This window comes from Castor canadensis, chromosome 9 (assembly GCF_047511655.1).
Source record: "Castor canadensis chromosome 9, mCasCan1.hap1v2, whole genome shotgun sequence".
Lineage (NCBI taxonomy): Eukaryota > Metazoa > Chordata > Mammalia > Rodentia > Castoridae > Castor > Castor canadensis.
Genome location: NC_133394.1, coordinates 31,700,920 through 31,715,912, shown reverse-complemented (window position 1 = coordinate 31,715,912; position 14,993 = coordinate 31,700,920). Strand labels below are relative to the sequence as shown.

The 14,993-nt window shown below is 40.2% G+C and overlaps 1 pseudogene; it reads right to left on the bottom strand.

Annotated features, from left to right (window-relative positions):
* Window positions 1–11,760: 11,760 nt before the first annotated feature.
* LOC109702025 (mediator of RNA polymerase II transcription subunit 28 pseudogene) lies at window positions 11,761–12,340 on the bottom strand (annotated as a pseudogene).
* Between the last annotated feature and the right edge of the window lie 2,653 nt (window positions 12,341–14,993).

Here is a 14,993-nt window from a genome sequence, read left to right as displayed (position 1 = left end):
CTCTACATGGTGAGGAAGTCCTGTCACTTTTGGAAGGCAGGAAATGAATAGAGGAATTGGCTGAAAGAAAAACAGACTAACATTGTAGAACAATTAAGAGACAGAGGTGGTTCATGGTGGTTCATGGTGGTTCATGTCTGTAATCCCAGCTATGCTGGAAGATTCCAGCAAAGGTAAGAGGATAATAGTCTGAGGCTAGCCCAGGCAAAAAAGTGAGGTCCTATCTGAAAAATAAAGCAAAAAAAAAAAACCAACTTGGGGTTGTGGCTCAAGTGGTAGAGCACCTGCCTAGCAAGCATGAGGCCTTGAGTTCAAACTCCAGTATTGCCAAAAATCAAGCAAACAAGAAAAAACCCGTTTTTTTATTATGATTTTATTATCCAAAGGATCACTGCACTTACTGAGTTTCATTGGTATTTCAGCATCCAGTGTCCAGGATTTGGGCCAAGTTTGTAAGCAAAGTGTCTAAAGAATATTCATCTGAGCTGCATCTTTCTCAGTCTGGTGACAGGTACTTTCAACAGAGTCCAGCCAGTTTACTCCCCATCCCTATCTTCAACCTGATATAAAAGATGCAGTTTTTCAAATTCTTTTTGGTACTAGGAGGCATATACAAAACGCTACCCAACAACTTAAACCAGATGATAGGTACCAAGGTAGCAGAGATCTCACTGTCTGCTCAGTACCCTACCTGTATTATTCTGTTGGGTTCTCGTCCTACCACTATGAGCTCAGCACTGCTTTACAACTGACAATGTCACTTTAAGTGATGTGCTCATATCATAGAGCCAAAAAATGGCCTGGATTTTGTCAGGTTCCAACATACCATGGAGGAGGTGGTTCTGGGGAAGAGAGGAGGGGTATGTCACCAGGTGTTTCTAGGTGGACCTTCCCAGGACCCAGAGTGAGGGCAAGTAGAGGAAGAATCTGTCTTTACTGGAGCTCAGCCATACATCTTTGCTTTGCGTGCTGCAGGGTCTGTGGAGATGGGGTGCTAGGCCACTGTATGCAGATGACAGCCACAGACACAGGGAGAAGGGAGTTGGAGAGGCAGGAGAACCCGGAGGTGGCTGCTGTGCTGCAGAGGTTGTGCAGGCAAGATGTTTGCTCTGAGGGCATGGGGCCAGGGTAGGTGAGTCAGGGACAGGAGTGCCACTGACTGACCCCTGTTGGCCCTGCTGTTCTACCAGGAGCTGTCAATCAGGACTCAGTTTGCCCAGATTCTGATCCTAGCTCCAATCATATAGATAAGTATTTTTTTTTTTCCCATTGTACTGGGCTTTGAACTCAGGCCCTCATGCTTGCTAGGCAGCGCTCTACCATTTGAACCACTCTTCCAGCCCTTAGTAAGTAATGTTCAGACAGGGCTCCATCAAGGTGATTCAGAAATTTACAAAGAAGAAAGTATTTATCAATAGGTAGGGAACTCATTGAGGCTATATTTGCATAATATTATTTGAAATGAGATTTTACCTTCAAAAAGTAGTTTTATTGCTATGCAATTTGAAAATCACGCAATAGAAAATTCTCAAAGACAAGATTTTGAGATTTAAAAGAGGGCCAGGTATGGTATTGCATGGCTGTATTCTCAGTTATGCTAAAGGAAAAGGTAAAAAGATTATGGTCCCAGGCCAGCCCCAGAAAAGTTAGTGGAAGACTATTTGAAAAACAAACTAAAAGCAAAAACACTGGGGGCGTGACTCAAGTGGTAGCAAGTGTAAGGCCCTGAGTTTAATCTCCAAGACTGCCAAAGAGAACCCCACAAACAGCAATGAGTCATGAAAGAATGAGTTCAGAAATTTCAGGTTGACCAGGAGGAATGGGGTCCCCCACTTTAAAAGCCCCACAATCATATATCGCCTGGGGCACTTTGGTGGCCTTCTGGGCCACCCACTCAGTGGGCACTGGTTCCCAGGAAGAGACTTTCACAAGCAAAGGCCTCTTACTGCAGAAGTCAAGATTGTCACCCCTCTGGCCATGCTTCTGCAGTGCTTCTGCTGACATATGTGTTTAAGAATATGTTATGAGGACAGAAATATCATCACATCAAATGTTATGTATCAGTTTTGAGACACATCCCAATTTCAGAAAATTAAAATATGAAGACAGATGGGTCACAGAAATTCAAAGTTGACAAGCAGCTTTTTTGCTGGAGTTCCTGCTGTGTTTTCTAGGGCATCTTTCCCTGGACCCAGCCATGAATCCTCAGCCTCTCACTGGGTTTCATGTTTGTGTGGGAGTGGGTTTGCTTGCTGAGAGATGCCACAGATTAACATGGCTCACACTGTCCTGTTGCGACATTTTCATCCCTCTCCTGTGAAGAAACTGGGCCTGCATTACGTTAACGGCACTTTTACCACAGCTCACATACAAAACAGACGCTCACAGGGGCTCCTTTGAACAGTCAAGAGTGGTATTACCATTCCTGCCTTCAGTCAATCAAAGACTCAAAGGTGGAGAAAATGGTCAATTACCATTCTTCACCCCTCCCCTCCACCCACTCCATTTACCTCCTCCTCAGGGCGGCTCTGCCACAACAGTTATTAGTCAGAGAGGAAATGGAGAACAAAATGGAGGAAGAACTTGAAGAGATGCAACCAACCAACCTGGACAAGTATTTCCTCTCTGCTTCTGTTATTGTTTCCACTGAATGGTTAGAGGATTTTACCTGGGGCAAGTAATACAAGATGCAGCTCAAAATGACTAAAGCCACCAAGAAACCCAGCTGACATACAAACTTCCAAGAGAGGATGGTTGTGGGCCTGGTTAATTCCGAGGCTTTGCTGAAATTACTAAGCACAAGATTCTCTTTATCTTCATCTCAGCATTTAAAAACCATGCCACAGAAAATTCTCAAAGACAAGGTGAACTTCCTTTGGTTTTTTTCCTTTTGTTGTTTGTTTTTTGTTTTTGGCACTACTGGGGTTTGAACACAAGGCCTTGAGCTTGCTAGGCAGGCATTCTACCACTTGAGCTATCTCCCCAATCCTTTTTGCTTGAATTATTTTTCTGGTAGGGTCTTGAATGTTGTATCGGACGGTCTGGAGTGATATCCTCCTACCTTTGTTTCCTGTGTAGCTGGAATGACAGGCTTGCACCACCATGCCTGGTTTATTGACTGTGATGGGGGAGGGGTGTCTCATTAACTTTTTGCCTGGGCTGGCCTTGAACTGTGATCCTCTTAATCTTTTTCTGAGGTAGACTAGACATTAGGGAAAATTTGGGACTTTTAAAAACCATATAGCTTAATTTAAAGAACCTAAGTCACCTCTCCCTTATCCATTTCCTCTGAACCCAGAGAGCTCCATTTCAATTGCAAGTCTTTGTTAATCTAGAGACAGTGGATTTAGGGTACCTTAGAATTAGCATAGGTGTATGTGTGAGTCTACCCGATCCTCCCCTAGCCTGAAGGCCACTGGAGACAGGAGAGACTCGGGCTTTTCTCCTCACTTCCAAGTTAAGGATGGTATAAAAACCACCTAAAATAAAAGTTCTTCCCTTTTTTCCTGCATGCAGTGCCTCCATTCCACCTGGCAGAGACCCCATCTGTAATTCCCTTCCCCCTTTCCTATAATAAAACTCTTTTATTTTCCATGCTACACTGACATGTCCTGCTTGGATGCTTCCAGGTGGGACACAAAAGAATCTGGGAATCTTGTGATCAGAGACTGCTTCAGTCTACAACACTCCTGCAGTAGCTGGGATTATAAGCGTGAGCACTATTGCCCTGTCTTCATCTTCCTTCTTAATCTCAAGAAAGCTGCAGGTTCATCAGGCATCCCATCCTGATAGAAGCAAAAAGAGACTCTCTTTTCTTTGCGTCTCTTTTAATGAGCTAAGGAAATTTCCCTAACCTTCTGGAAGATTCTGTATAGTCTTACTTGCCAGAACTGAGTCACAAGCATCTCAGTAAAGCAGTCACTTTGAGGAGAAATAAGATCACTGTGCTTAACTTAGATCAGTGAAGATTTATTCAATCCCATAAAAAACAGGGGATCTGAGCACAAAAGAGCCATGAGAAAGGCATTGGCTACCTACCTACAATGTCAGCTACATTGAACTAGAGCCAATGCGATACCCTGAAACTTAGAAACCGGCCTGGTTCCTGAAAGGACCACTGAAAGTCATCATGGAAGTCTTGCCTGCCTGCTCTTGTTCTAGTCAAACTTCCTGAGACTGAAGGAATGCCTGTAGAGGCCCACAGGTGCTGTGGATGACCAGGTGTTTTACAGCCATTAGGGGTTTGGCAGGATGGCATCTCCTCCCCCTAGATTTGTCCTTCACCATATTTTCAGTTTTATGAAATATAGATCTGAACATGTCACCACTCTCCAGCTCAAAACCAAGTGGCATTGCAACCTGTTTCCAAGCCATCCTTCTCTTCATAGCCCATTTCTTTTTCGTATAAATGATGAAGAATGTGTCTTACTTTTCAGTTCCCTTCATCTTTGCTTCATCTGGAGTGTCCTTCCCAACTGCCAACCTGGAGCAGTCCTACTCATCCAAGACCTAAGTCAAATGTCAAAAGTCACTCCCACTCCCTGGTATCCCCCTCATTTGCATTTCCACAGCTATAGCTACCATCCCTCTCAAACCATTCCTGTGCTATTACAGCCTCAGGCAAGCCTCCCTGCCTCATCAAGCATCCCCTCAACTCACTGCCTACACTACAGATTATTTCTAAAGCACTATTCTAATCTCAACACCATTGCTAATATCCCTAGTGACAACACAGGACTAAGCTCTGGAACACAGCTGGCAGCTCCTAGCTCTTAGCTCATCTGCAACATGGCCCGTGTTGACTCAGTACCTCTTCCCTTCACGTGAGATGCTCTGCCACCGGGAGCCATGCGCAGTTTGGGAGGGCGATTTTCAGATTTGTGCAAATCGTGCTGTCTCTGCCTGGAAGGTTCTTCCTCACCACCCCTTCAGCCTTTCAGTCTTGGTCTTGGCTGCCTGATTTAATTCCCTTAAGTCTTAGTTGCTGTTCTCCTTAGGTTATTTTTAGAGCTCCTTACATTTTTGTTAGCCTAACACTTAAGCCTCTAAGGTTTCACAAATTCTCTGAAGTTCCTTCAGGACAAGGGCTGCTTTTTGTAATTCTGGCACATAGAATGGATTCAAATACTTACAAAAGATGACATCTGAGTTGATTTCCGTGTTGAGTAACATAGCCCTTAAATATCCCCCCTCTCTCACCCCTGTGCAATCTTGGGGAAAGCTTAGACACAGTGGTGAAAACTATGAGTCTCAACTTTTGTTTTGTTTTGTTTTTTTCTGAATCAATCAGATTTATTAAAATTCATTTTCCTTCTAAGTCTTAACTTTTGCATAGAATCATATTTTAAAAAGTTTATAAACTGTCAGCATTTATAGACATTTACTGTATGTCTGAATCACAAGAATCATCAACAAATGTGAATACTTTCAAATATTCACCATAATTTAAAAGAGGGAAAGAATAATACATTAACTTATTGTTGTCATTGGTAAGAAGGCCACTACGTGTTGCCATCTTTCATTGACTGGGCTATGGATACTTAGAGCTATTGGTCAGGTTTCTTGTTGTCTTATTAAGTTCCAACATTCTAACTCACAATGAAAGGTTTAGGAGATGCCAGCAAGTGCCTGGTGGATCTTTCAAAGTTTTATTGGGAAATTAAGGTGAGATTTCTCGTAAGACAGCTTCCTCCAGTCCTACTGTTCTTCAGTTTACTAGCAGTAAATAAGGCACTCAAGGTTGGAGGTTCAATTTGGGAGAGTTTAGCTTCATATGTTTTAATATTTCTTCTAATATGCTCTTAAATTTTTAAATATATTAATTATATAGGGTCAGTTTCTTTCTGCAGTGAGTGAAGAAACTCATCCAGGATTGGAAAAAATTGAAATGCTCAGCAATCAAGCCATTTATGTCCTAACTTATTCTTTTAAAGAAATTTTAATAGATTATACTCAACATTAAAGATCACTAGATAGCCAGACAATGGCAGTTTACAGCTGTAATCCTAGCTTCTTGGAAGGCTGAGATCAGGAGGATCATGGTTTGAGGCCAGCCTGGGTAAAAAATGAGTGAGACTCCATCTCAAACAAAAGCCGGGTGTGGTGACATGAGCCTGTCATCCCAACTACGTGGAAGGTCAGCACAGGCAAAAAAAAAGTTCACGAGACCCCATCTCCATGGACAAAAGCTAAGCGTGGTGGTATACACCTGCCATCTCAGTTACAGCAGGAAGTGTAGAAAAGGATCATGGTCCAGGCCAACCTGGGCAAAAGTGAGACTTATCTCCAAAATAATAACCAGAGCAAAAAGGGGTGGAGGCATGGCTCAAGTGGTAGGGTGCCTGCTCAACAAGAGTGAGACCCTGAGTTCAAATGCTAGTACTCAAAAAAAATTGTATTTCATCCCTGAAATGATAGTATTATGCTATCATTATCAGTGTGTTGATAATATAATGCACAATATCCCTTGAAATTATGGAAATATCCTTTACTAAGATAACCATATGTTCCTGGGACAATCCCAGTATACCTGCTATCCCAATAAAATCATCCAAAGTACCTCTTTTCAGTCTCAAAAGTGAACTTCATCAGACAATAAGATAGTCTCCTCAATCCTTCCTTGTGTCAATAGTTTATGTAACACAGAAATGTGTCTATACACATGTGTGAAATACCAAGGTGAAAGCCTCTTGAACAATCAATACACTCTAAAAAATAAAGAGCAAAAAGGTAAAACAGGTGCTGTTCAGGATGGGTACCAGTGGGAGTGTGGTAGGGTAAACAGAGAGGCTGAAGGAGGGCAAATTTGGGTGGTGTATTTTGTATACACATATAAAAACTGAACATTGAACTTGTTCTAAGAAGGGTGGAAGGAGGATGAAGAATGATGGAGGGGGAGAATCTAATTAAGATACTATGTAAGCACATAAGTAAATGTCAAAATGACCCCCCACACACACCATACAATTAATATATGCTAATAAAAAAAGAAATGGTGTCGTGTGAGTGCTTTTGAACAAAACTAAGTTTCTATGGATTGTCTCGTGAATATTTTTTCCTATGACAGTGTGAAAAAATAGAATGTTTTCGATCACTGCTTTTTCCCCATTACAGCATGCATTTGTAGTTTGGAGCTTGAATGTCCCCCAAATGTCAATGTGTTGAAGACTTGGTCTCCAGACCACGGAACTATTGGGAGGTGGTGGAACCTTTAAGAGGTATGATCTAGAAGAAGGAAGCAAGGTCATTATCTCCAATAAGGAGATATTGGGACCATGACTTCTCCTCTCTTGTTTCTCCTTGCTTCCCTGTGACTCTGAGGTGAGCAGTTTCCTCTGTCATGTGCTCCTCACCCCAGTGTTCTGCCTCGCCACAGGCCCAAGCAAGTATACACTGAAACCTCTCAAACAAAATAAATCTTTCCTCTTATTAAGTTGACTTATCTCAGGTATTTGTTATAGTACCAGAAAGCTGACTAACACACATGCTAAATAGTTTCCTTAGTGAATATAAGTTGATCATCTTCATAATTGTCATTATTTCCTTGAACTCAAATCAAGACTAGCAGTGGCAGTGATGAATGTCAATGCTCTTTATGAATAAAGCAGTGTGGGGTCAGGTATTCAGGAGCAAATTCACACCCCTCCACCCCCACACACACATACACACACACAAAAGCCCTTCCTAGATGTTTACACCTGTCAGCAAGAACCAAGTTCACTTTCCCTGGGTCATGTCACTTCTCACAAAGGAACTTACAATTAGTGCGAAATGTCTTCTCCTTACTAACACGGGATTTCAGTAAAAAGTGAGACAGCTTGTACTGAGCACATCTCCCTCAGAAGAGGACAGAATACATGCTCAGGATGGGCTCATACTCAACATGCCAAGGACTCCATCCAGCTGAAAGGATACACACAACCACCTACCCATCATGGGTGAGTGACAGCACTTCACGTCATTTGCCATGACCTCTGGACCACAGCGATGGCTCCATTTGATACAGGAATTAGATCTAAGAACTCATTTCATTTTCTCTCAAGTACCATACCTTAATATCTATTAAAGTTTTTATAAACTTCTTAGCAATAGTATGGCCTATGTTTAATTTTGCAATGAGGAATAAAATTATGAATGATGGTCTCTGTCTTTAGTGACAAAATAAATTAGTTTCCTCCCAAAATGCATTGTTTTGGGCTTATGCTAGGAAAAACATCATTAGCTTACTAGAAAGTCACTCTTCTTTATTTGAAAATTATAGAAACCTCTGCTGGCCTCACATTACTGTTAGGCAAAATTTCCAAAAAATGTATCAAGGAATAGGAATAAATAGATTATTGGTCCAGGAAGATTCAATTTAAGATTTTCATCACTGTGTGCTTCCTTCCTGCATTTTCATTTTTGGTTACATGTGTGAAATTTTCTCACTTTTAGATCGCCTTGAACCAGAGCGTATAGATTCATGTTCTGTGTTTTCACTATCTCTGATCACTGCTTATAACATTTTTCTGCTTTGCTACATTTATGACATATTTATATAATTATTTTTAATTTTAGGAAATCATTTTGAGCCTCTAGTTCATTTTTATCAATTGAAGAAATAAACCAACTAACAAGAATTTTAAATAGAAGCTGATTCTTTTCATAAAGCATTGTCAAGCTTTGAGAATGGATTGGTTGTTAAAAGTAGAATATCATTTCTGGGAAAATCACAATTAATCTTATAGTTCAAAATTGTAAAAATTGTACATAGAAACAAAGCCTCTGCTAGTCCCTGTGAAGCTGCCAGGGGCTAAGTAGAAAACACGCATGCAAGGGTGAATTCATACTCAGCATTTTTATTTTTATTTTTTCTGATTCCTTCTTTATTTTATTTTTTAAATTTTATTTTGAATTAACATACACTAATCATGTGAGGGAATACAGTACTTGATGTTTTTAGAACAGTGCTTCATAGAGCAGGTTTACCAGTTGCCTACATATTGATCTCTGGTCACCAGAAAGCTGAACTTTTCTCCTAAAACTTCAGGACCAAATGTCATTCTCCTAGGTGTCGTGCTGAAATAGCACTTTAGCACAGAGAAAACCCTGTTCTCAAATGTGTTCCAGGAAAGAAGACTGACTAAGTTTCCTTGGTTACAACACTGATGTTTCACAGTCTTTACAGCCTAGGAAGCTGTCTCTCCATGGCAGGAACAGAGGATGCTCTACCTAAGAAGCAATGATATTAGTCACAAATAGCCACGAAGAACTCTAAGAAGTGCGACTACAGAATAATGGCACTAGTTTCTCAAAGATGGACATGAAGAGCAATGTCATTAAATTAACTTATTCACGTTTTCATGTTGTGAATCCTTAATGAACACTTATTGAAGTACTATTTTTTCAACTTGAACTTACTACAACCTCTTCTTTACTCTCCCCCACTTCATCCTATCTCTCCCATCAACTAAGTTTTGCACAAGATTCTTAGTCATGAGTCTTAGCTACTTTTCTTTCCTTCTCTTCCTTTTGAGACAGGGACAAGGTCGGCCTCAAGCACATGATCCTTTTGCCTCCACCTTCCCAATGCTGGCATTATAGGCATGAGGCACCACGCCCAACTGTCCAAGTCTTAGCTTTCGATCTTGTTGTTTAAGTTGAAGTGTAACATACATATAGCGTGCTTAAGTGTACTGCTCAAGTAGTCTTGACAAATGTATATTAAGAAATCATTAGTATGTTTTAAATTATACTTGTATCTTTAATGTAAAAAAAGGCTTGTCTGCATCATTTAACACTTCCTGGTCATATTTTTAGGTCAATTAAGAACATAAGCTGAAGAGACAATTACTGAACTAGTATGTAGATTTGAAGAAAATGGCTGCAGCACATACCAAGAAATAGACAATATAAAAGAAAGACTAAGAAAATTGAGATTGTGTATTTAGAATGTACAAAGAACACTTAAAACTCAATAAAAAATACAAATAACCAAATTTTAGAATGGGCAAAAGATTTGAATGGGCATTTTCACAAAGGAGATATGCAAGCAGCCAATAAGTCATATGAATACAAGTGGAACATCATTTAGCTGTTAGGGATATGCATGTTAAAATCACAATAAGATCCAACCTCTCACCCACTAGGATGATTATAATTTTTTTTTTCTGCCCCAAACACAATCAGTTTATTTAGGTTTTTAAACCAAGAGATCTAAAGCTGCCAATCACAATTTCTAGTTAGCATGAGACAACCAGGTTAAAACCCCATGATGTAAATAAATACAACTTTTAAAAGCTTTAACTTATACACAATTGAGCGATGTATTGGCCTCATGTTGGTAATTATAGCTCTAACATGTCAAATGTATACACAAGCACACAAGAATGACCAACGCATCATATAAAAAGATAACTAATACATGATCTCACATATTCAAGGGGAACAATGCCTAATGCTCATGGGGATACATAAATCACTGACCCACAAGGGAGAACTAAAAAAACGTGGTGGAGGAGTCAAGGGTGATGGAGGAGGCAAGGTAGAAAAGACATTTGGAGGCTTCGCGGACCTAGTAGCATCCAGGCCACTGAATGTCACTGTGTGTGCAGAACGGGCTTCAGGGCTAGAGGGAACAAGGACCAAGACTCTTAGCCACAAACTCACCAACAGTGGAGTGCATATTTTGGGTAAAGGGATATAATGTAGGGGAAGGCTATATAAAACAGGGAAAGGAAAAGTTCATCCAAGAGGGCAAAACACCCTCCCCACAGAGGCTCCCCATGCTCTCTGCAGAGGTTAAGTAGCTAAGGTCGCCCTGCAGGTCTTCCCAACACTGAGGCTCTCGGAATCAAACCCATGGGCAAGAATCTTCCTTAAGGAAACTATCTCCGCCCCCAAAAGTAAAATATCACACGCAAACAAAACTCAAAACTAAGAGACAAGCAGGGTAAGTAGGCTTTAACCCTTATACTTTGCCAGTACCCCAACTGTCCTGCTACTGAGACAGGGTTGGCTCATTCCTTATACCAACTTGTTACATCATGCCAATACATTCCCCCTCAAAATGAGTAATGACACAAAATATAAACTCGCCCCAAATATAAGCAAACATCAACTTAAGGATCCTCCTATAGTATTACCATACTACCTTAGCATATCTTAACCCTGTTCTCACCCATTTACAAACTCTCTGCACTCTGTATTGCTCTAGAGGCATTACATTGTTGCATTTGATTCCTCTTCTTGAGGTAGTTCAAAGTCTTGAAATACAGCAAATTTAAGTATTTTTGTACACTTCCATGGATGAGTAGTTATCATAATCAAACTGTTTTCCCCTTGATCCTCAGACTACTATAATTTTCCCTTAGATCATAAACTAATGTAACAAATGGAAATAAAAAGTCATACAAAAATAAATTTAAAATCAAGCAAAAAACAAAAAATAATTAAAACAAAGAATCTATGTCTTCACACTAGCAGTCTAAATTCTGCCAAAGACAAAACACTTACTTGGCTTATCAAACCTGCAGACTTTTTCATAATGTACATAAGAAATCAGCACTTGGTAGACTGAGGCAAGAGCATTCAGAGTTCAAAGCCAGGCTGGGCTACAGAGAAACCCTGTCTCACAAAAAAACACAAGAAATTAATCACTCATAAAAATAGGGGGAAATTCTAGGTTGCAACATAAAACTAACATCAACTCATTTACCAACTAAGAGTTCGTTCAAAATTCCATGTCCACCAGAGGGGACATTGGCAAAACTGTTCGCATGGGCTGACTTGCAGGCCAGACCAACTGCCCTTAGGTCTGCTTAAAAGGTGCAGGGATTTTGGCAGATGCCTGTTCAAGGTAGGCCAGGGAACACTGAGGGATGTCAGCTGGCTTCTTATACTGCACATTGATGCCCTCCAGCACCTGCTGCCAGTGCCTCAGCTTTGTTAGGTGCTTCTGGACCAGAGCCTCTTTCCGTTGCAATTCATTCCTTAGTTCCAAGACATCCTCTTTGATAACTTGCTCTGGTTTCTGGACAGATAACTGCAATCTTTTTTGTAGGAAAAAACATTCTGTCTGTCTTGCAATGTCCAGAAACTTCTGGATACACTGATCAACACCAGTTCGAATTTCTTCCTGATCAGTGCCACTGACATAGTCCTGGCTCACAAGAGAAGCAAAGCAAGCCTCGAATGATGACTCCAAATCGTCCACCAAGGTACTGTTGGAACTCCTCGTAGCGCCAGGCGCTGCTTGAAGAAGCGAGGCCTGGCCGGGTAGTCCCTGCGGAGGTGACGCGGGGCCGGGTGGCTGTCCGGTGAACATTGCACCCAGCCGAGCAGCCATGTCTGCAATGGCGGGGAGGACGCCGATTATAATTTTTTTTTTTTGTCTTTTCTTTTTTGGTGCTGGGATCGAACCCAGGGCCTCACGCATGCTAGGCAAGCGCTGTACCACCGAGCTACATCCCAGCCCCGATTATAATTTTTTAAAGGTAGAAATAACAAATATCATGGAGCCTGTAGAGAAATGGAAAACCTCATCCATTGTTGGTGGATCTGAGCATGGCATAGCTTCAGTGACAGAAATGCTTGATAGTTCCTCCAAAAATTAAACTTGGAGTTACCATAGACTCATATATACTTCTAAGCATAGATCTAGGAAAAATGGAAATATAAGTATTCCTAAAACTTGTAAAAGCATTATTCATAATAGCCAAAAAGTAAAAACCTAAATGTCCATCACTGGTAAATGGATAAACAAGCTGTAACATATTCAAAAATGGAATATTATTCAGCCAAAACAAAGCGTGAGACAATGACATATGCTACAACATGGGTGTGCTAAGTGAAAGAAGCCATTACGAAAGATCACATATTGTATGATTTCATTTATGTGAACTATCCAGAGTAGAAAAACTATCAGGTAAGAAAGTAGATTAGTGTTAGCCAAAACTATGCTGTGGATGGAAAGTAAGAAGAAATGGAGAACTGTTGATGAATTCAGGATTTCTATTCAGCTGTTACAGATGTCAAAGAATTTTGGGAATATACTAAAAAGTCAGTAAGCTGTACATTTTTAAAAGATGAAAGGTTTATGTGATATGTAGAGGAACCAGAGTTTAAATTATAAATTTTAAATATATAAATTTTATATATCTCAATAAAATTGTTTAAAAATGCAATAGACAAAACATTAGAAGAAATCTAGGAAGGATCTTTTTTTCCCTCAAGGTTAAAAAAGGAATTTTAAATAGATCTTTAAATACAATAAAGGAAATTATTGATAAAATTAACTATATTGATTAACTGCCTTTAATTAAGAATTTGTTTAGAGAGGAGATTTGCAACATGAGCTCTTTATGTATTCTATGTGCTGTTTTTGTGTAATATTAAAATATGTAACCACTTTTAGAAGTAATTTATATTGTATTTATAGTCACAATGCACCATCTTCTTTTTTTTTTTCCTTTTTCTTTTATTATTCATATGTGCATACAAGGCTTGGTTCATTTCTTCCCCCTGCCCCCACCCCCTCCCTTACCACCCACTCCACCCCCCCCAATACCCAGCAGAAACTATTTTGCCCTTATTTCTAATTTTGTTGTAGAGAGAGTATAAGCAATAATAGGAAGGAACAAGGGTTTTTGCTGGTTGGGATAAGGATAGCTATACAGGGAGTTGACTCACATTGATTTCCTGTGCGTGGGTGTTACCTTCTAGGTTAATTCTTTTTGATCTAACCTTTTCTCTAGTACCTGTTCCCCTTTTCCTATTGGCCTCAGTTGCTTTTAAGGTATCTGCTTTAGTTTCTCTGCATTAAGGGCAACAAATGCTAGCTAGTTTTTTAGGTGTCTTACCTATCCTCACCCCTCCCTTGTGTGCTCTCGCTTTTATCATGTGCTCATAGTCCAATTCCCTTGTTGTGTTTGCCCTCGATCTAATGTCCACATATGAGGGAGAACATACGATTTTTGGTCTTTTGGGCCAGACTAACCTCACTCAGAATGATGTTCTCCAATTCCATCCATTTACCAGCGAATGATAACATTTCGTTCTTCTTCATGGCTGCATAAAATTCCATTGTGTATTTCTTAATCCATTCGTCAGTGGCGGGGCATCTTGGCTGTTTCCATAACTTGGTTATTGTGAATAGTGCCGCAATAAACATGAATGCACCATCTTCTGAAGCCTAGATTTGAACTGGCGAGTTTTTTCCTCCATTTTTGTCTCTGTCACTAAGTTACATTGTGACCATTGAGATGTGTGACAAGAAGGTGCAGAAGGTATAATAAGAAATAGTACCTGAAACTCAGAAATCAGACCCCAGAGACTTCCAAATGAATTCTCTTAACCTCAGGGAACTTACTGTGGAGTGGCAGAAGGCCACTGCCACCAACCTCAGTGCATCTCTACAAGGGAATAGTGGGACTCCAGCAGCATGCTTACTAAATAGCCCCAGTTAAGCATACTCTGAAATTTCATATAAACAATATGTCCTTCCAGTCTATGGCAGTGAAATATCACTTGCCTAAAACTGATCTATTAGAGTGCTCATTCTCACCAAGCCACCACATTTTGGGGTTGTTCTACCACCTTCATACTCCTACCAGAAATAGGAAAGAGTTCCAGCTGCTTCACAATCTTGCCAAGATTTAGCATTGCCAGAACTTAACACTCTAGGCACTCTGAGAATAGTAATAAGTGTTTCTGGGATACCTTGATTCTCCCTCAGTATACATCCTTGATACAATCTGCCATTGGTGTGTGTTAAAGAAAGTCTTGGACGTGTGCACCAGGAGACAAAAATATTCATAGCAACATTGTTTGTAAAATACCACAAACCATCAAAATGTCCAAAGGACAGAGCGAAGAAGGAATACATTTTACCTAGTCATGTGATGGAATACCATGCATCCAATAGCGAATACAGAAAGTCATAGCTATGATTTGAATATGGATTTATTTTACAGACATAATGATGAAAAAAGCATGTCTCAGAATTATGGCATGAT